Below are 22,467 nucleotides of genomic sequence, written 5' to 3'. Positions count from 1 at the left end.
TCTGGGCCCCACCTCCAAGACCAGAGCAACATATGTAAATGGCTCCCAGTCCCTATCTGATACAGACAACAGTAGGATGATCCCTTGTCCAAAAGTGCTCGCTTGCTCCCCTTTGGAATAAACGAACTGATCTACACCCACACATACACACTCACATACCCCTACCTGGTTCTGAAGCCAAAGCAGACGCTGATGACTGGCTGAGATCCTGCCCGAGAGTCTGTGGTCCCCAGAGTGTGAGATCCTGCCAGATCCTCCGTCCTCCCCGGGCCCCACCGATGCCACCCTGGTGCTGTCAGAACCCGGGTCCGGCAAAATCCTAGGCTCTCACCCCATGCCAGCGGCCAACAGCAGACGGGTACTAACCAGCATCACCAAGCGCTTGCCCACTCCGCTCCCACCGCGTCGTGACCACAGGCAGGTCACAGCCCCTCTCTGGGCCTCATTTCTGTCTCCCTGAAATAAGGGTGCTCTTCTAGAAAGCAATCCGGCCATCTGTACAAAGAGTCTTGGGTGATGTCGATTGTGGAATTCTCCTCGAAAGCTGTCTTACGTAATAACCGGATATTTGGACAAAGATCAGAATAAAAGTGTCCATCATGACATTATTTATATTAGAGTTTTAGAGGTAACATAAATGTCCAACCACGGGGACTGCTTAAACAAACTTAGGGTCATCTAGTCAACGGAATGCTAAGCGTTCCTTAAATATTTATCTTTGTAATGAATTTGTAATTGACATGAAAAAAGCAGCTGTAATGCCAGTGGTAAGGCAGACACAAGGGCTGCCCCAACACTGACCTTGCAAAGCTGGAGCCCAGCTACCAGAAGTCAAGGCTCCTCCCCGCTGTCCCGCCAGGGCCACGAGGGATAGCTGCGGATCCACCCAGACACTGAGTCCAGTCTTGTCCCCATTGTGTCAGTCAGGAGATAAGTGAAGTGGAGCCTAGAACCTTCCGTGGACACGAGGAGCTGGCTGTCCCATTCAGCTTGGGGAAGAGCCCTCATGCAACGAAACGCTAAGGCACCCAGGGGGACACGGCTCCTTTTAGCCTCGCCCTCCGGCAGGGGGGTTGTTGGGGTGGGGGTGGGGGCACAGCCAGCATGGGGTGTGGTTGCTCCCATCAGTCGCGACCCCGCAGACTAGTGAGGAGGGCAGCGGACCTCACCCCAGCTGTCTCCGTGACACCCTGGGGGGGGGGGGCGGTCTGCCATCGCATTCACTGGGGTTCAGCCAGGAAACAGAGCTGCCAGAGGTACTGGGACGGGGGAGGAGACAGAATGCGTGGACAGGACCATACACGAATGAGGACAGAGCCCGGAGGGGGTCTGGAAGGGGATCAGAGACACAGTGAGCACTAGTGTGGCCGCACAGCTGTGCGGCAGAAAGACCCCAGAGGCCACGTGCATTTGGGTGCCAAGCTGGATGTGGAAAGGGAAGAGGCCTGGGGAGCCCGCCTCCCCCAGGGCATCTGCTGCGCCTGTGGAACGCCTTGCAAGCCTGCAGCCAAGCCCCTGATGGTGGGCTTACGCCACCATTGGCCAGCAGGGCCAGTAGGCGGGAGGATGAGCTGGACAGGGGACGGGGGACAGCAGGGACAGGCTGGGACCCACCGCATGCCTCTGAGCTGTCACCTCCGGCAAGTATACACCATCCGGGCACCGTGACCTTTGGGTATCGGTGGCCCCTATTTTGCTTCGGCCTTCCACAAGGCCAAGCCGGCAACGCACATTTCAGCACAGCCATGATCCCACAGACGGCTGAGGCACAGAGAGGTGGTGTGAGTCGCCCAAGGCCACACAGCACGTCTGTGCTGGCCGGACTTGACCCCAGGCAGGTCCATCGCACAGCGTCCGAGGCCCGTACACAGTGAGGTCACGCTCCTCTGTGCCCGTGACGTGGAACACTCACCTGGGCTAGCCGTATTTACTGGTGACCTTTGACTCAATCCCTCAGTGCAGGGTTAGGGAAGGGCTGGGGAAGGGAGGTGTCAGGGTGGGGGCAGGGAGTAGCAGTCGTGCAGACCTTCTAGAGTATCAGGCCCTGCACCCGACACTACCGGCGTGACGGAGGGAACGGGCACCGGGTGCTTTCCAGCTGGGATGACATGAAGCCCTCGTAGCACTTCTACCCGGCAGGCACTATTATGATTCCCCCTGTACAGATGGACAAACTGAGGGCACATGCCAGTCGGTTACAGACTAGCAGCTGGCAGGGCTGAGATTCAAACCAAGGCGGCCCGGCTGCGGAGCCCTCTGCGACGTTCCCACCGCGCCCCACAACGGCGCGTGTGCCGAGATTTTCTCTCCCTCTGCCTCAGTCCCCAGGGGATCTGCTGCAGTTATGAAGCAAGCCGAGCCTGCCACAGGCCTGGTGGCTCCCCAAGCAGCCCTTTCACGCAGTGCCGTGGGGACTCAGCCAGCTTCCAGGGGGGGTGTCTCTGGGCCTCTCTGGGTGAGAGTACAGCAGCAGGGAGGTTACTCCTGGGCCGGGGGGAAGCGGGGCGTGGCTCGGGGCGTGGCCTCCTTCCACTCCTGCTCTATTGGCCAGCACCAGTCACGTGGCCGCGCGCCCAGAGGCCCGCCCGGGGCTGGGAGTAGGGTGCCAAGTACCCACCAAGGAGAAGGAATGGGGTGTTGGTAAGGATTCCCACAGTCCGCCTTTTCTGGAAACCAGGTATTCTGTAAACGGCTCACCTCAAACCGAGAGCAGAGTCTCCCTCCCCCACCAAGGGAGAGAACCCCGAAAGTTCAGAGGCCCCACCATGTCTTTCCGCCTGGGGCCCGGGAGCTCCCATCCCGTTCTCCAGACACGAGCGTCTCTCCTAAACCTGCTCCCTCCTCCCTGGCAGTGCCCAGGCAGGCTTGGCTGCCCCCTCTTGCTCTGGCTCAGAAAGTTGCCCAACTTTGAAAAATGGACTGGATGCCAAGGTCAAGCCAGGGTGACCCCCCCCCCCCAGGACAGGACGGGCTGTGCATCTGGTAGTTGATGATGCACAGGCTGACCCCTTCTCGGTGCCTCTCTTTGTTCCTCTGTGCCCCAGGCCCCGTTCCTCCCACCTCGGGCCTCCCCATGCAAAGGCCTGATTTCCCAGCCCCCCCCCCCCCCCCCCCCCCCCAGCTCAGCCAGGGAAGTTTTCCTTTTTGAAAACCTAAAGGAGATTTCTTCTCACATCTCTGTACCAGGAGCAGATGAGCTTTCCCTGAGTAGATGTTTATGTCTTATAGACCCTACGAATCTTGCACCTGATGAAGTTTACCTCTTTGCCTTGGCCACAAGGAAGCACAGTCATCCTGAAAGCTCACCTATGGCCAGGACATACCCTCGGAAGACCCAGCTTAGTCTGGCTCCATCTGTTTTTCCTCTTGCACCCAAATGCCCTCATTCCCCCCTCTTTCTTATTGCATTAAGTATGTCTTAGGGCAGCATAAGAGATCTAGATTAGGCAGAAACCTAAAACTAAATATAAGCCAATTTAAACCCTCCTGCCCTTTCTGCTTCCTGCACCCCTCCCCACCCCAACCCCAAAGATCGCCCTAACAAACTTCCTAATGAGACACATGGGTTTGTTAAACATCCGACATCGAGGCAGACTCGTGCAGGGATGGCGAATGCCGAAGGCCACGTTGCCCCGCCTCCGCGATCCCTGAGTCCACAGGGTCACCCCGAGGCATTGCTTCACTCTTCATCTTAGACTTAAAATCACACTGCTTGCTCTGGAGGAATTTTCCTACTCTTCCTCCGGCCCTTCCGTTCTGTGACGGCCTTATTAAGAGAAGAAGATCATGTCTGGTAGTAAAAATGCCTCCATCAGAGTATTTCCCACGGCTGTTCCAGCCCTGCCCTCCCCTGGCCAGCCCAGCCAGGGCTCCTGACCACATAACCATTGTCACAGGAAGCGATGAAGCAGCACTCAGGGGAGTGGGCGTTCGCCTCACTGACCAGTCTGGGGACATCTGAGACACCTGCCTTGGATCTGCCCAGATGCTTCCTTCCCACGGACAGTCGTGGGTTCATTACAAGTTAGAGTACGAGATACACACAAGACTGGGCCAAACTCCACCAGAGGCGTGGCCTTTAGGAGCCAAAGTGCAAGGCCCCCAAGGGAACCCTGGACTGGAGAATAAGGGCTTAGACCTGAAGCAAAGGGCCGCCTGGTCTCGCCCACTGAGGCACAGGCTGGGAAGCGGGAGCAAGGGGTGGGGAGGGATGCACATTCTACAGGTCGGAAGGGCCCCGTGGGGCTCCCTTCTGGAGACAGGAAGTGCGTGATGAATTCACGGTGCCCCAGGATGAGCACTGTCCAGGAGCGAGAGCCCCGGAGACCTAGCAGGTGGAGCCCTGCCATCTCCTCGCGTCTCATGGGTGTCGAGCTTTCAGCAGGCTTATGCTGTGGAGGAGCAGCTAAGGGGTCCCTGCCCGTAAAGGGTGGAGAGAAGAGCAAAAGCTCCTTCCCCGTGACCCCCGAGACCCTGCAAGGAGTGGCTGGATTGCCCTCCTTTGATGGGTCAAGGCAGAAACGTGGGACGAGAAGCGCGGGACAGGATGGACCCTGATTTCCCTTCCCCCACCCCCATCCTCTTTGCCACGTGACTCTGCACTTCCTGTCCCCGCCCCTGAGTTCATCCACGTGACGTGCGTTGGCCACAGGGACGTGAGCGAATGTGCCTCGTGCCCAAGCTGGACCAAGTGCCCGTGTTTCCCCACTGCTCTCGTGCCTCTGCCTTGGCCGTGAGAGCACGCGGGCTCTCCTGCTTCGGGAAGACACGCGTCGAGCAGCCCGTGTCTCCAGATGGCCAGCTGAGGCCACCCTCCCTCGACCAACCTGCCACCAGCCTCCGGAAATGAAAGCTACCGACAGAGACCGGAAGAAACACCCAGCTGAGCCCCGCCTGATCACCAAGCCCCTCGTGGGAGAGAAGGAAATGCTGACCTGTTTTAAGGCACTGAGCGTCGGAACGGCCGGGTTAAGCAGCATAATTATAAATCCCCCTTCCCAGGAGCTCGTCCAAGTGGGGAAGGACCTAGTAAAATCTCACCCGGTGATTTTAAGCTGTTTTTTTAAGGAATATTTCAGATGCATGTTTCATATTCCAATGCTTTAATACAGTTGTTAACTATTATAGAAACGTAATGAAAAAAAAAAACCCCAACACAGACTCAAATAGATGGAGAACCAGATTGTAGCTCACTGGAGGCCACCGCGAATGTGTTATGACTTGGACGGCCACTTCGCCAGATTTTGTTCAGACTTGAGAAAGTAAAGGAGGCGGGGCAGGGGGACTCTGTCTCCTTCCTCCTGCAGCTAATGAATTACTGGAGAGCAGAGACCAGGAGACAAGATGTTTGAGAAGCGTTAACGTTTGCCACTACTTATCTCTATGAAGGAGAATTCCTTTCGATGCTGTGAATCCAAGCGGACGTGAGAAATCAGAAATGAATTGGCCTCGGAGGCAGACAGAACAAGTCTCCGAGAGAAGTCCCTAACTGACTTCATTGTGTGGCTTTGTAAGTAACTGTCACTGTGGACTAATGAGCTGCCGTGGACACCCTGTCGTTTAGTTCTGTTATGTTTACCAGCACTCAGAGTGTGAAGCAGGGGTCAGGATCGGCTGGCTCTTGCCTCCAGTCCCCAGCCCCGATGTGCATTCACTGCCCAGAGGGGGGACCGTGGCCGTGAGGGACCCTGGGCCCGTAGCTGCAGTCAGCTCACTCCTCGCGGCCAGCTCCTTCCCATCGGAGCGGGCTGAACTTTGCGGGCACGGTTCCATTGAGGAAGACAGTCCCTTTGCTGTCTGCTGGGGGTGTAATCGTGAGGCTGAAGTCCGAGAATCAAACTCAGAACAGAGCAGGAGGGGAAGTTAGACCTAGCCTTTCAGGGCCATGAAGGGACTCAAGACCTGCATTCATTCACTCATTCACTCATCAGCCGACATTTCCGGACAGCCTACGCCGTGGCAGGTGCCACTCCAGGGCCAGGGAGTCAAAGTCTGGCCTGATCCTCACGGAGCCCTCCTTTTAGCAAGGACAGAACGGGGAGGGGGTTGCCAGGACAGGCGTTGGCACCCAGTCTCCCTTCTCTTTGCTGTGCGACCAGGAGCCAATTGCTTGACCTTTCTGAGCCTTAATATCCTTATGGGTAACAGGGATAAAATCACCATTAGTAAAATGCCTGATGCTTCAGAGACACTCCCTCCTCAGCTTTTTTTGTTTGTTTAACTTGCACATAGCCGGCAAATTATAAGTTCTTTACGGATGTTCACTCCATCCTTTCCCCCACTGCATCTCTGGTTTCCATCCCTCTATCATAAAGAAATAATCATGCTTGTATTCCTTTTCCTAGGGCTGCTGAAACAAAACTGGGTGGTTTAAAACAACCAAAATTCATTCCCTCACAGTTCTGGAGGCTGGAAGTGTAACATCAAGGGGTCCGCAGGACCACGCTTCCTGCCGCGTTTCCAAGGAAAAATCCTTCCTTGCCTCTTCCAGCTTCTGGTGGCCCCAGGTCTTCCTGGGGTTGTGACAGCAAAGCTCCAGGCTCTGCCTCCACCTTTCTGTGGCCCTCCTCTCCCTGTGTCTCTCTGTGTCTTCACCTGACCTTCTTATAAGGACACCAGTCATCGGATGGAGGGCCCAACCTAACCCACTCCGACCTTATCGCAAGTATATCGTAGTACAAAACGCTATTTCGAACCAAGGTCACATTTGGAGGTTCTCCGTGAACGTGAACTTGAGGGGACAGTGTTCAACCCAATGCAATGGCTAATAAACATTGAGCACATTTGAAGTATCAAAGCCATGCTAAGCACTCAGCAGTGAGTTTTAGCCCCACACGCTGGGCAGAGCACTTAGAACAGGCCGGTTCTGTTAGCATCGCTTCCTTTTCTCCCCACGACCAGTCTATAAGGCAGGACGATCCCCATCCCGGTGAGTCTAAGGTTGAAATTATTATCATCCCCATTTTACAGACAAAGAGACTGAGGCACAGAGAGGTCGAATTACTTGCCCGAGGCCGCACAGCCCATAAAGGCAGAGGCAGCCATCAGGCTCTGTACCCTGGTGCTCAATCCCTCCGGAACACTCCTCGCGCTGTCTCACTGGGCTGTGTTGAGGGCTGAGGCGGGCAACTTCTCCCCCATTTCAGAGATGACGAAGTTGGAGGTGCAGAAGAGCAAAGTGACCTGCCCGGGACTGCAGCGTTGTGCCTTCTCAGCCAGCTGGGGCCCCTGAAGGCTGGCGCCCCTCCACTGCCCGTTCGCCAACGGGTTCCTTGTCTGTCCAGCACAAGCTGAACGCCAGCGCGGGCTCCTGCTGAGGTTCCAGGCCTGGGACAGCGACCCAGAGCCATTGAAATTTCCCCCAGGCCTCGAGGATGGTGCTTGGGAAAAACATTGGCCTTGCTGTTTCCTTGCCAAGCCATTCAAGACCTCAATGCGCCCAGAGCAGACGTGTTGCCCAGGGGGAGGCCTAAGGAGCCTGGGGACCAGGGAGCAGTGCTGTCCTCCTTCCTCCTCACCTTGTCCCTTCTTCACCTCGAAAGGCTGAGCAGGGAGTTCAGTCCGTAACGGGAACTCTAGGCTTGGCCCTGACTTAGCCCATTTACAGCCAAGAAGAAAAGCTCCCCACTTTGCACATAAAATGTCTTACACCGGCCTGAACTCACTCTAGGTCCTCAGTGACAAACTCATGCCTCAAACCATCAAAGATAGTATCCACGGGGGGTGGCGCCTGGGTGGCTTAGTCAGTTGAGCATCCGACTCTTGATCTCGGCTCAGGTCGTGATCCCAGGGTCGTGGGATTGAGCCCCGCGTCCAACTCCACGCTGAGCATGGAGCCTGCATAGGATACTATCTCTCGCCCTCTTACCTGTCCCCTGCTTGCACTCTCCCTCTCTCCCTAGAAATGAAAATAAAATAAAATAAAACAAAATATAATAAAATAAAATAAATAAAATATGGTACCCAGGGGACTGTGACCTCCCAACAGGTTCTAAGGCCATGGATGGAACAGGCTGGTAAAGTTCCAAGTCTTCTCTGAGGATAAGAACCCTGGGGCCATGAGATAGGAACATGTAGAGAACGTCCACAGACCCAGCTTAGGGGGTTTATAGACTCAAGGGCCCACAGGAGTTAGGTGGAAATGTAAGTGAGCAAAGTGGGGTCCGCAGAAGGCAATAGGGAATGGGGGGGCTGGAGTGGAGTGGATGCCCAGGCCTGTCTCCAGGGCAACCGCTCCCAGCTCTGGCTCAGCGCTGTTAGGCAGGAATGCAGGCTTCATATGCCCAGAGGTTTTAATTTGTCAAGAGGAGCTGAAAATCTAGCCTTTTCGGTGAAACTCCAACTTTCTCCAGGCTTTTTCTTTCAATTGTTAAATGATCTTTCCATGATGGCAGCTAATTCAGATTTTTTGGAAACCGCTGTGCAGTTTCACAGAACGCGTGTCTGGGCTATTTGACGGGCCTTGGACCACCGCTTTGAGAGCAGGGGAGGAGGCTCCGATTCCACGGCTTCTGATCGCCTTCGATCTCTTAGGTGCAAGTGATCCCTGGTGAAGTCACATACTCAACGTCGCACCCCGTTCTCGCAGTGCAGGGTATGCTCAGCTATCTTCCGTTCTTGTCTGCACTCCCTTGCTGACTTCACTCCACCTCATGCTTGAAATACCAGCAGATGGTATCTCCAGGCGTTTCCTCTCCGCTGGGGCTTAGGCTCAATTGCTCTCCTTCCTACTTGACATCTTTACTTGGACGGCTAACACCGCTCTCACACTTACCATGTCCTTACCCCAACCACTGAGGCTTCCCTTACCCTCAAACCTGTTATTTCTGTCATCTTCCCTGTCTCGCTAAATGCCGACTCTATCCTAGAACATCTAGCTGAGCCCAGCCTAGCTCAGCCAGCCTCCAGTCACCCTGCAGGTGCATGATTGCTATTCTAAGCCACTGACTTTGGGGGGAAATTCGTTACACAGCCATAGCTGGCTGATACGCTTCCTGTATGGTAACATCCTTTCTTCTACTGTAATCACTTTTCTTGCTGCCATTTTCAACTTTGAGGGGACGTATTGTTCAGCCCTGGTCAAAAACAAGGGCGTGAGCCTAGTAGCACTGTGGACAAGCACACAATGGTAGAGAATGGCTCCCCTGAGAAGAATCTGGAAGGTCTCTTTTAGCATCATCATCTGAAACACACTCCCCTTTTGTTGACATGTATGTGTGATTCTGACATGCTGTGGATTTTATTTGGCATGTAACTGGAGACTTTTACCACTCATCACTCTATTTAGGAAAAATGTTATGTTGAGTCATTTGAATGGGAATATAATTTTTTCTTCTATAAACACCAGACCCCAAAAAATGAAGTATTGTGAGACACAGTCTATAAAACTTGGGTGTTAAAAAAAACAAGAGACATCTTCCTGGGAAAACTTTAATTGGGTGGTGTTCTGGGGGGAGGGGGAGCCTGTATTTCCTGTATTCGGAGACACCATCAATGATAAGAGGCATCATGGATATAGTAACAATTCTCCTGGGGAGTAACGAAGCAGAACATTCCGTAGAGGCTCAGATTTTGGCATCCCAGAGGCAGGGGAGTTAAACAGGCACGAGAGAATCTCAGAGTTGAGGACACGCACATGTGCTTACAGACACACACGTGCACAGAGACGTGACAGCTGTTCCCATTGAAATCCCCAGCTGATGCTGACGGCAGTCTGGTCGGACCAAGTGCGTCCTTCCAAAGCACCTTGGATCACTTTAACTGAGAAGACAGTGCGGCCACGTCACTTTGATCCGTGTGAGGCTCTGAATGAAAACACGTCTGAGCTTCCTGCCAAATACTCCCCTGGACCTCAGACCGAGGGCTGGAGTCAGTCCCCACACACACGGTCCCACGGGTCCTGCCACGGAGGAACGCAGCCGTCTGTGTGCTGAGCCTGGAGAGACTCCCAGAAGGCCCGCCCGTCCTCCACACATCTCCCTCGCTGCCTGTCTCTGTGCCTGAAATTCCACTATTAAATTCTTGAATTTTTTTTTTTTTTTTTTTGTTAATCTGAAAGAAACCTTAGAAATTATTTGTGTGTCAAGTTTTAGCAGGAAAGAAGAAGCCCCTTTCGGACTTGACGAGGGAGTGAATGTGGGAGGTGGCACAGAGGTTACCAACAGCAGGAGCCACTGGTAGCCCCAGGACGGAGGACAAAGCGGGGGCGCCAATGGAGCGGGGGTGGGGGCAGGGCCACAGGGGGTTGGAGGCCATCACAGGGTGGAAGCTGAGTCCTGCAGGAGGCAGGGCTGCTCCTGGAGACGCAAGGAGGCAGAAAGGGAAGGAAAGATGCTCTGTCTCCACCTCCCTCCCCACATCTGCCCTCGAGACTCCCCCGGAGTCTTCCATTCACTGAACCCAGCCAGAATCCAGCTGACGGGGTTCCCGAGAGTTGCAGCCTGTGGGGGTCAGCCCCTGGAGATGCAGAGCAGAGCAGGGGTGGATGAGGAATGGATCTGAATGAAAATAGGCCCCCACTCTGCACGTATCCCATACAAGGCCACTGCGGCCCAGAAATGCTTATCACTAGGGTCATTAGCTTATGGCTCCTGTGGGTTCCAGAGGGGCTAGAGATGGAGTGCCACTGTGGGCTTCAGTTACGACTTCAGGAAAAATATTAGTGATAATTGACATTCACGGTGCTTAGCACTGTTCTAGGCTTGTCTTTATACCTTTATTGCGGTGCAACTGACATGCGGGTTTCCAGCATTCGGTATCAATGAAATCATAGGTGTGTACTCTTTTCAGTCTGGCATTTCATTCAGTAAAATTCATTTCATTCAGTAAAATGCTTTTGAGATTCATCCACATTATTGCATCCACCTATAGTTCATTCCTTCTTACTGCTGACCGGACTCCACTGAATGGATATACCACAATCTGTTTAGGCTTCCATCTGTTGGTGGACACTTAGGTTGTTTCCGGTTTCTGGCTGTTACACATAAAGCTGCTAGGAACATTCGTGCGTGAGTGTTCATGTGGAAATGCCCTCATCTCTCTTGGGTAAATATCTAGGAGTAGAATGAGCAGGTAATACGGTAGGTGTATGTTTAACTTTTTGAGATATTGTCAAGTTGTTTACCAGAGTGGTTGTACCCTTTTGCAGGGTGTGTAACTCCAGCTGCTTTCATTCCCACCAGCACTTGGTGTGGTTCATCTTTTTAGTGGGCATGTGATCGTGTATCATCGTGGTTGTAATCTGTGTTTCTTTAATGATTAATTACGGGGATCGTTTTTTAATACGCTTATTTTCCGTATGATTATTTTCTTTGATGAAGCGTCTGTTCAAATATTATGCCCAATTTTTAAGTTGTTTTCTTATCGATTTTGAGAGTTCTTCATATATTCTAAGTGCAAGAGCCTTACCAATACGTGATTTACAAATATTTTCTTTCAATCTGTGGCTTGTCCTTTTAACCTAGCAACATTGTTTGAAGGACAGAGTTATTCATTTTAATGTAGAATAGTTCATCAAATTATTCTTTTTTATATACTGTGCTTTTGGTGTTATACTTAGGAAAGCTTTGCCTATGTCAGGACTACGACGATTTTCCGTGATGGTTTCTTCTGGAAGTTTTTGGAGTTTGGGGTTTTACATTTAAGTCTATGTGTTAAAATTTCTATATGGTGCATAGTATGGATTGAGACTCAATTTTTTTGCATCTGAACATTCCATTCTTCCAGCATTATTTGGTGAAACTGAATTGCCTTTATTCCTTTGTTAAAATGCAGCTGTCTATATGGGTAGTATGGTGGGCCTATCTCTGGACTTCTGATTCCATTGTTGGCTTTTAAAAAATCTACTTGTCTATTTTTCTGCCAATAGCACACACTCCTGTTATTGTTAACTTTATAATAACTCCGGAACTCAAATAGTGTAGATCTTCCAAGTTTGTTTTCAAGTTGTTTGGGCTAGTCTAAGTCCTTAGCAATTCCATATGAATTTTCGAATCAGCTGGTCAACTTCTACAAAAACAGTCTCCTGGGGGTTTGCCTGGGATCATACTATATCAATAGATTAATCTGGCGAGAACTAACATGTTAACAATGTTGAGCCCTGCCAATCCAGGAAAACAGTGTACTCTCAATTTATTTAGGTCTTCTTTGCTTTCTCTTAACAATGTTTTGTAGCCTTCTAATATACAGGTCTTCATATCTTTTGTCAATTGTATCCCCGGGAATTTTATATCTGTCATCTTATTGTATGTGGCAGGGGTCGACCAATAGGCTAAGTCTCTTCCACTGCCTGTTTTTCTCATGAAACCTTTATTGGAACACAGCCACGCCCATTCAGTTACGTATTGTCCGGGGGTGCTTTTGCCCTACAACAGCAGAGCTGAGGAGTTGTGACACAGACTGTATATAACCTACAAACCTGAAATCTATCTAGCCCTTCACCTATATGTCAGAAAGTTTGCTGACTCTTGCATTCTTTTTTAAATTTCAGTTTCCAATTGTCCATTGCTACTATAAAGAGGTAACAATATGTTGATAGGAATTGACCTTGTAACCTGCAAACTTGTCAAACGCACTTATTAGCTGTAGTAGCTTTTCCATAGATGTCATGGGATATTCTGCACAGATGATCCTGTTGTCTGAAAATAAGGACAAGGTTACTGGGGCACCTGGCTGGCTCAGCTATTGGAGCGTGTGACTCTTGATCTTGGGGTTGTGAGTTTGAGCCCTACATTGGGTGTAGAGATTACTTAAAAATAAATTCTTTTTTTAAAGGTGGTTTTTCCTGATCTTAGAGGAAAAGCATTTGCTTTCTCCATTAATTATGATGCTAGCTATAAGCTTTTCATAGACGCATTTTATCAGATGGAGGGCAGTCCAATCTATTCCTAGTTTACTTAGACATCATGAATGTTTCCCATGTATTAAATTACACAATCCTACCAATCCCATGAGGTAGGTACTGCTATGACCAACATCATACAGATCAGGAAAATGAGGCTTATATAAGAAACTTGCGCAAGGTCCCATTTGAGTTAAGGGGTACCAGAGATTTTAATCTAGAAACAGATGGACATGATGAGCTCCCTTCCAAACACTCCAGGTGACAGTTTGGATCTGTTAGAAATGTGTCAGGCACCAAGTCACAGAACATCTAATATTGGGTCAAGCAGTAGGGACTTTGCATCGTCTCCCATAGTACGAAGTCTGGAGAAAACAGTTCTCGATTGATATAGCAACTCGAGGTGTTGTCAGGAATCCAGGCTCTCTCAACCTTTCTTTGCTGCTATTCTCAGCTTGTTGACTTTTCATCTTCTTGCCTGTTGACTCTTGAGTTACAAGGTGGCTCCGTGGAGTTGTGAGGCCCAGACTTTACACCTGTGGTTGAAGACTGGCCGTAGTGTATGTGTATGTGTAGGGGTACGAATGGGAGAGGGAGACATCTGACTCACTCCACTCTTGCTTGCTTTCGAGGAGCAAAAAACTTTTACTAAGTTTCCCCCAGCGGATCTCTCCTTCTGTCTTATTGGCCAGCCCTGCTGAATGAATGAATGAATGAATGAGTAAATAAGTAATTAAGTGAATATGTGTATATACACATATATGTACACATATATGTGTGTGTATACATGCATATATGTGTGTGTATGTATGTAAACATATGTGTGTGTGTATATATATATATATATATACTGGTAGAGTATATATAGAATGTATATATAGAATGTATATTTATATATATACATATGTGTGTGTATATATGTGTGTGTGTGTGTGTGTGTGTGTGTGTATACTGGTAGAATACATATATGCTGGTAGAAAAAAATATATAGATTTGGGACCAGTATCAAGATAAATTCAAATAACTTTGAGCAAATCGCTTACCAGCCTAGACTCCGTTTCATCACCTGGAAATGGAAAGAATTCTTGCCCCAGGAGGCTCTCGTGGGGGACAGATTTAGAAAACTATTATGAAAGTACTTTGAACCAAAAAAGTACTTTGAACCTGATGAATGTGTGAACATGTGTTGGGATGGTTAATCTTCCTGTTACTCCCCATTCCTTGAGGACAGGGACATTGTCTAACTTTTTCACCACTGTATCTTGAACCCCACAAGTGTCTGGATCATACTGAAGTGTAACAAACATTTGTCAGAGAGATGAATGAATGAATGTTTACACATAGATCCGTCATGTGCTTAACTAATTAAGTGAATTGTGAGTTGGTTTGCTTTCTCCCTACCAGCCTATAAACTTCCCCAGAGGGGACACTAGGTTCCTTCTAATTTAGGACCATTCATGCAGTATCTTAAGTCTCTGGGGTGAATTACAGACCTTTTGTGGTGTGACAGAAGAGACGAGGGAGGAGCGGAGGGGCGGGCAGGGAACTAACGTGAGTTACCACACTGGTTGGCCCCCCAAGCCTTGCCTGAAGTAATTGATGAATAAATAAATCTGTGCTGCTCTCCCAGGAGCGTGCTGGTAGAGGCCCCATCAAGTCAGTGCCCGCAGCGGACCGCCCCACTGAGAGACCCCCAGGCTCCTCCCGAGCGCATCTGGGGAACAGCACAGAGCCCACTCGGAGGCAGAGTTCAAGCACACCCTCACGTTGAGTGAAAGCCATCCAAAGTCTTCACCTGGAGGCAAAAGGGACATTTTGTTTCTTTGCATTAGAAGCAACAGACGCCCACGAACCATTTTAATGAAAAGCCTGAAAACTGAAAAAGAGAAACGCATTGTTTCGTGAAAGCCACAGAAACCCAGGCAACCTCTATGGGCAGGGCAGCCAGAAAACTTGAGCCCAGGGGCGACTCAGGAGCGCCCGCAAGCCCGACGCCTCTTACCTAGGCTTCCCCCTGGTGCAAAAATGCCCACTAGAGACAGGAAATGCCTCTAACGTCTCCCGGGCTCCGCCTCCTGAAATAGACACCGCAGCGAACCACGGCCCGGTGGCAGGTCAAGAAATCCTGCCTTCGGCGGCTGATTGGCTGAGCTTGGTCACAGGACACTTGCCGACCAATCAACGACCGGCCGAGGGGAGGAGTCATGCGGGAAGGTCGCTGCCTTGGAAACCACGCGTTGAAGGAAAGGAGCGTTTCCGGAAGCAGAGGGCTGCTGCTGCAAGAGCTGGCTCGGGTGGGGACGGAGCGGACAAAACAGGGTGCCCTCCGCGGCTGTGCAACTCCTGTGTGCCTTAATAATAATTTAGAAATAATAGCTAATGGTTTACCAGTTATTCACTATTTTGCCCTCTGTCTTGCTGAGCCAGTCTCATAAGAGACTCACTTTTTACTTGGGGAAACTGAGGCAGAGGTGAGGCACCTTGCTCAAGGTTGCCCCCAAACCCTGCACGCTCCCTGCCTCCCCTCACACCCCGCAACTACCCCCCCCCCCCCCAGCATTGGGATCCTTGCTTGTCAGATGAAGGAATCCAGGCATCCAGGGATTCGAGGAGGTGTTCAGGGCAGGGTTCCAAGGATGTCTGAGGATGTCTGGTCTCTGGCCACAATTCCCACCCGCTTTCTGCTCCTTTCATTCACCGACGGGGGAGACTGAGCTCAGGGAGGTGGCAGGTCTTGTGAAGGTGGTAGTTCCCGTGGACATAGGAGTCACCCCAAAAGCAAGCTGCTTCTCAGTTGCTGAGCTGCTCAGGGCCCCTTGTTCCTAAAAGAGGGAAAACCTGCTTGCTGTTCATGGTGCCAAAATATAAAGCTTTTCTTGTTCTTCCAATCTGTCTCTCTTGGCTTGCTGTGGTGTTTAATTTGCCATTTATGACATTCTAAGTTAAAAAAAAAAACTTTAAAATTTTACGTCATTAGCATAAATTTTACTATTCGCCTTCAAGGTGAGCAAGGTTAGTTTTAAACGCAACTATAAGAGCACTTAACTCCTAGATGAAATTGCAGGCGTTACACACTCTTGGCCCCTAGCTCACGCATACGTATTCCGTTCTTACCCGAACAGGGCAAAATGTGCCCAAAATGAACTGCGCTGTTTTTATGTCACTTCTTGGCTCGCGCGCTTTCTGCTGCCACTCTCCACCTTCAGTTTGCTCGCCAGTGAAGAAGGACCAAATGGATCAAGAACCATGGGTTGCCCCAGCTTTCCTTCTCCTTCAGGGCCATCGCTTCCGGCAGAAGTGGTTGGCCGATGCGGGAAACTGACATGAGAAAGAAAGGATCTTGAAAGCATAGTGCAGGTTGTTCGCGCTTCTCAGAATGTCAGTGTCTTCTTTCTGTATCTGAAGCGCGTTCAAGTTGGACAAAAGAGAAGCGGAGTTTCTTGCAGCTCTTAGCAGTCCCCCTGATTCTGTCCGTAGACGGAATAAGCCTAACTTGTACTTGCTGTGAGGCTCCCGGACCTCGCACGCGGGCGGCTCCGTCGGAATTCTGCTCTCCTGGAGCCTCACCGATGCCAGACGCGAACCGGGCCTCAGAGAACAGCAGGAAACGCCCATTGCACGCGTCTCTGGTCGTGCGCATGCTCCGTTGTCCGGCCAGATGTCACTGACAAAACGCGAGTTCAAGATAAAATCAGAACCTCGCACCGTCCAGCCTTGGTGACGGGCGGGGCTGCTTGGGGTTCCCCTCTCTGTTCCATTCCCCGAAACTTCCACTGCCTCGGCCTCGCCAAATTTTGCTCAGACGCCCTGCGTGGAGTCAAGCCTCCGCACCTTTGCCTGGGCCATGCCCTCTGCCTCGAATGCCCTCTTCTCCTCTTTGACGGGTGAAGTCATCTGCCAACCCACGAGTGCTGCGCTACTACTACCTCCTTGACCTTGACCTCGTCAAGCCGAGTTGACCCTTCTCTCTTCTGCACCTTCTCCTCCTTCCCTGCTTCTTCCTAAGAGACAGCTCTGTGCGGTGATGAGAGCTGAGTTCTGGAATCTGAGGAGGTTCGGGCTCCCACTTACTCACTAGAGGATATTGGTCAACGACGTAGCGCCCCCCCCCCCGAACCTCAACTTTCCCATCTGTAAATTGAGACTGATTCCAGTTCCCCAAGAGGGTTTGTGGTGCAGACGAAATGGCAACCCGACTGCAGGCTGCTCTTACGCACTCCATGCGACCGGGGCTGCGTTTATTTTCCATTCTTCATCTGCCCTCACCCCCTTAGGATTTGGGTCATCACCGCCCTTCCTCCGCTCAGCCTGGGTTCTTCCCAAAGCAGTGTGTGTGGACTCTCCCCTCCTCTGGGGAATGACATCTCCAGCAGGAGAATCCGCCCGCCCCCCGCCCCGCACTCTGGACTTTCCCACCCCCTGAGGCCAATCTGCCTGCAGAATTCAAAGCAGATTCCGACCTCCTTCTTCATTTTCCAACCACCCCTGCTAGAATTCCCTTCCTGCCCATCCCTCAAGTCTCTGTCCTGGGCTGATTTGCTGTTTATGCTCCCGGTTCTCTGTTTACATTTGCTCCCCTCCCGGGCCTCCAGCCGCGTTGTTCCGGAGCCCAGGCCTGCTCTCCAGCCCTCACTTGCTCAGCTCCCCTTAGGGCAAGCGCCAGTTTACTTTCACAAACCTTAAGGAAAAAAAAAAAAGCAGCCACAAATGCCAAAACCTTTCCCGAAGCCCAGACACCACAACGTAATCATCTGGGGCTCCTCTACATAATCATGGGTCTTGCCAAGTCTCTGGTTTAAGGGGGAAAAATACAATGTAAATATACAATATATTAGACTATTAGGAATTTTCAGTGTAGATTCCAAATTATTTGCAGCCTTGAAAAGAGGCAGACACCCCTGGGCTGACATCCCTTCTCTCCATCCGCTTCCTGGCAAGCTATGGCGGCCGGGGCGGGGGAGGGAGGGTCCGCCGTGAGCCTCTATTTTCTCATCTGTGAAATGGGCACATCTGACGGAGCCCCGCAAAGACCAAATGCCTGAAGGCGAATGAAGGGCGGAACCCAGCACCCAGGACCAGGTAAGCCCTGAGCACATAGCCATCTCCTCCCCTCTGGAACAGAACGACAAAAAAGAGGGGGGAAATGAGCAAGAGTTTGCAAGCAGCCACGGGGGGGCACCTGTGCCACCCAGAGGACGATCATTGGAGGCAGGAGCAGAGATGCTACTGGAAGGTCCGTGGGGTTAGGTGAAGCCAGCTTCTGAGAATCGAGGCAGCTCTGAGGGGAAAAAATAAATTAAATAAATGGTTTCTCTAATATGGGGCCATCTGGCGATTTGATAAAAGTATTGGGTTTCTCAAGGCAGTCCGCGAGTGCTCCCTGGGCGCCACCGTTTATGGCTTAAATATGACTCGCATGTGGAACCAGCATTACAAATGAGAAACAGCAGCTTCTGAACTTGTTCCCTAATGGGGGCCTTTCATCACCCAGTTACCCTTAAGCGTCTCCCTTCCCATTGTAATTGGCCCTAAATGAAAAGCATTAGTCCCGTCAATAAACACTAATGGTTCTACTGACTAAAAAGAAGGGGGCGGGGACTAGAAGAGAGGTCTCTTTAAAAGACAGGAAGGGACTGGCGTCACCTCCCTTCCGGAGCCTCAGGGTTTGATATTGGGGCGCAGAGGGCCGCAGTGGGGGAAGAGCCCCTCCAGGAGCCCGAGGCTGGGTGCCCCATTCTGGCTGCGCTTGTACCTTGCTGTGTGACCGCTCGTGGCTAGCTCTCCTTCTCTGGGCCTCCCCGATCCTTGTTAAAGTGGATATAATGAGGCCGCTCTGCCCTGCTCACAGTAGGGCTGGTTTCAAGGATCAAAGGAAAAGCTGGATGGGAAAAGACTTTGAAACTGTAAAGGGCTTGCTTGAGCCCTGGAGGAGTCATGGCAATTTTATCCTTCCTGGAGATGGGAGCTGTCCGCCCCCCCCCACCCCCCCCCACCCCGCCCCCCAGGTTCAAACCGTCTTCTGCCAGGATCCAAAGGGAAGCCTGTTCAGGGTCCCTGTGCCCCACCGCAGCCTGAGGCTTCCAGGCCCACAAAGAGGGGCTGTTTGAAATTAAACTGAGAAGGCATTCTCCATTGGGTGGCTTGGGGGAAATCGTTATTTATTTGTTTGCTTAAGACTTTTCAGAAATGGTCTAATCCTTGCTTGGCCTCCAGCCTTCCCCTCCCACACCCCCCCCCCCACGCCTGCCCTGCCCTGCCCCCCTCCCCACCATGCACAGTGGTGAGAAAGGTGGGTTCTCCAGGGAGCACAATTATAAGAGCCCAGAGATGACATATCCAGGAGCCACCCAGCATTGTAAACAGCACTCTTTTCAGACTTGTCAGGTTGAGCTTCTATTTTGCCGTCCGCCCTCGGAGAAGGAAGAGGCTGGTGCCAGCCTTCTGGAAGCCTTCTGGGGTGCCAGCCTCCCCCCCCCCCCCCGGGCTAAGAGGTAGGAAGCCTACACTAGCAACATTTGCTGTGGGCCAGACCCCTCGCTAGGAGCTGAGCAGCCATCGTGGCGCGTGATCGCCGTCCCACTCACGGCCGCGCACTTGGAAACCCGTCCTGGTAAAGTGAACGGGGCGAAGTCACACGGCAGCAGGAGAGACAGCGGATTCAGACTGGGCGCAAAGCAGGTGCCGCATCCTTCAAAGTGGCTTCCTCGGGACCCAGGGTGACCTGGGGGGGCCACGCTTGGCCTGTGAGGCAGACACTGTGGCTGTCACATCTGCACCCGGGCACCCTCGCCACCCTGGAGCACGCTGCCCTGTTTCCCGGCACCAGCACGCGTCTTTCCTTCCCGAGGGCTTTCCCTGGCTGCCTCAGACAGAGCCAGACGTATTAGGGTTCACGCCTGCCCACGGTAGCAAGAGTAGGAGGCAGTGCCTCGGGCCAGCTGGGGTATAAATCCCCCAGCTCCCTCGCCCTTGGGTGCCGTAACTCTGGGTTGCCTGTCTGTACTCTGTCCCAGAGTTTCCAGCGGGCATGAGCCGTGACCTGCTTTGTAACGTTTTCCTCAGCGACAGTCTTTCCTGTCCCATCTCACATTCCCTCGTCCCTCAAATCAGTGTCTCAGGCTCTGCTCCCAGGAGAATCCAAATGAAGGCGGGCAGGTGGAGGCTGGGGAAACTGAGCTGACGCCTGGGTCGTCCAGCACCAAGCAGATGGGAGCCCGGACCCCAACTAAGACGCAGCCTTTTATCCATTCATTCGACACATCATGACCGACACCTTGATGGGCCAGGTCCTGTGGTGGGCACGAAACAGAGATGGTCCCTGACCTCATGGAAATCACAGACCGCTGCAGAGGGTGGGGGGGGGGGGGGAGGGTGTCTATCAATAAGCAATAAGCAAATAAAGTAAGTGAGGCGCCCGAGTGCCCAAGTGCAAAGTGAGGCTGGGTCTCTTCCCTCGGGGGAGGGGACGCTTAAGGGGAAGACATAAAGGGGGGGGGGCGTGAAGAGAAGGAGCTCCCCCCCGGGGGCAGAGGACAGAGGGTCACACGTGGCAGAAGCCTTGTGCTATATTTGCAGCGACGCTGATGTGGGTGTTTGGACTTCACGGGCACTTGAACCAGATAAGGAACAGAAACCCTAGTTCAACCTGCCTTAAGCATAAAAGGGAAAACATTGCCCAGAGTAGCAGACACGGTTGGGGGGGGACAGGTGGAATCGGGGATCCATGGACGCTCTCACCTCTGTTGTCCTCCTGGTTCGGTCCCTCACGCTGACTATACTCCTAAGCCAGCTCTCCCCTTGCATTTGCCAGATCCACCCAGACTCCCAGCAAAAGGCAGAAAACGCACCCATAGCGGTCCCCCTGAGTGAGCAGCTCATCCCAAATCGCTTAGGACATTTTGGGACAGACCCAGACCGTGCGCCCCACGTGCGTGGCATTTTCTACCCAAGCCACACTCCTGAGCATACGCACATATGAGCACATATGAGTGCTTGTGTCCTCCCAGGGATGTGTCCGAGAGTGTTCACGGCAGCTCTCTGCGGAACAGCCCAAAAGGGGAAGGACTCAGGTATCCGTGGGCGGTAGAATGGACGAGTGCAATCCGGTATATCCAGGGGAGGGAGTATCTCACAGCAGCGAAGGACACCGGACGGTTGTCCCCACGGTGGGGCTGAGTCTCACAGATGGATTATCAGGAGAAATAAACCAGCCCCAGGAGGGGAAGCCCGCCAGGGTGCTGCAAGTTCTCTTTTTCTTGGTGGTGGTACCTGGGTAGGAACACAGGCAAAAGTTCATCAAGGTAAGCTGTGCACCCGGGATCTTTGTACTTAATATACATATGTGAGGCCTCAATTAAAATATAAACCGTAAGTATCTTAATGCCCCTGAGAGTATCAGAGATTCCTGTGTACTCTCTTTTCTCCTGCTTTATTCTCTTATCCTGCCATTATTGCCCCTTCCCCCGATTTCTTTTTTTTTATTAAAAAAAATTTTTTTAATGTTTATTTTATTTTTGAGAGAGAGAGAGAGAGAGAGAGACAGCATGAGCAGGGGAGGGGCAGAGAGAGAGGGAGACACAGAATCAGAAGCAGGCTCCAGGCTCCGAGCTGTCAGCACAGAGCCCAATGCGGGGCTCGAACTCACGAATGGTAAGATCATGACCTGAGCTGAAGTCAGACTCCCAACTGACTGAGCCACTCAGGCGCCCCTCTTAATCTATGTATCTTTATCCCACCATATTGTGTCTCTGAAACTATTTCAAACCCTTTTGTGATGAGAGAAGTTAAAAATTGAAGACGAAGAAAAAAGCCTGAGTAGCTGTCTGCTTTTGTAGCTTTAATGAAAGTGATTCTCTTTTTATTGCCTTAGCTTCATTGCTTTTTGTCCTAAATCAAGATTTTCCTCTGTCTGCCAATTTGCAAACGGACCGATTTCTACCAATTGGCCTTAACATATACAAATCAGTTTCATAAATAAAAACAAAAGTTTTCCAGCCGACACAGCTTTTGGTTTTCCATCCCCAGGCCCCTGCCCCACGGTGTTCTCCTGGCAAGAAGACAAGAAAGCTATCATTCTCTTCGACACAGCATAAATTGCCATCCTTTCCCGGGGTAAATCTCAGACGCCGACTGCCAAAAGCAGGCCGCTGATTCATTCCAGGGAGATTCCAGAGTAATCTGCCTCACGGCCTGCAACCAGAGATGCCTTCACCGGACCCCGTTATAAATTAACATTTAATCCTGGCCCCGGGAATGCTGGGGCTGGAGCAGGCCATGGGGGCAGCTGAGCCCACCCCCAGGAAGCCAGGGAAGGGGCCCCGTCCTAGCTCTGTGTCCCATGGACCCCCCACAGTCTGGGGATAGATGTGATTTCCAGCTTGGGTGGATTCAGGCTCCATTGATGACATCATGTGATCTTGGCATGGGCAGGGGGCGGGGGGGGGGGGGGGGCGGGGAATCAGAGCCTCTGTGAGCCTTAGTTTCTTGCCCTCTCTGCTCCGGTTACTCGAGGGGCACAGTGTGGTTCATCAACTCAGCGAGCTTCTCTGCGTCTCGATCCCCTGCAGACCGCAAGCTCGTGAGCGCGGGGACCGTGCGGTACCCCCAGTGCCCAGCACGGTGCTGTGCAC

This window comes from Panthera leo, chromosome B1 (genome assembly GCF_018350215.1).
Source record: "Panthera leo isolate Ple1 chromosome B1, P.leo_Ple1_pat1.1, whole genome shotgun sequence".
Taxonomy (NCBI): Eukaryota; Metazoa; Chordata; class Mammalia; order Carnivora; family Felidae; genus Panthera; species Panthera leo.
Note: the sequence above shows the minus strand (reverse complement) of the source record.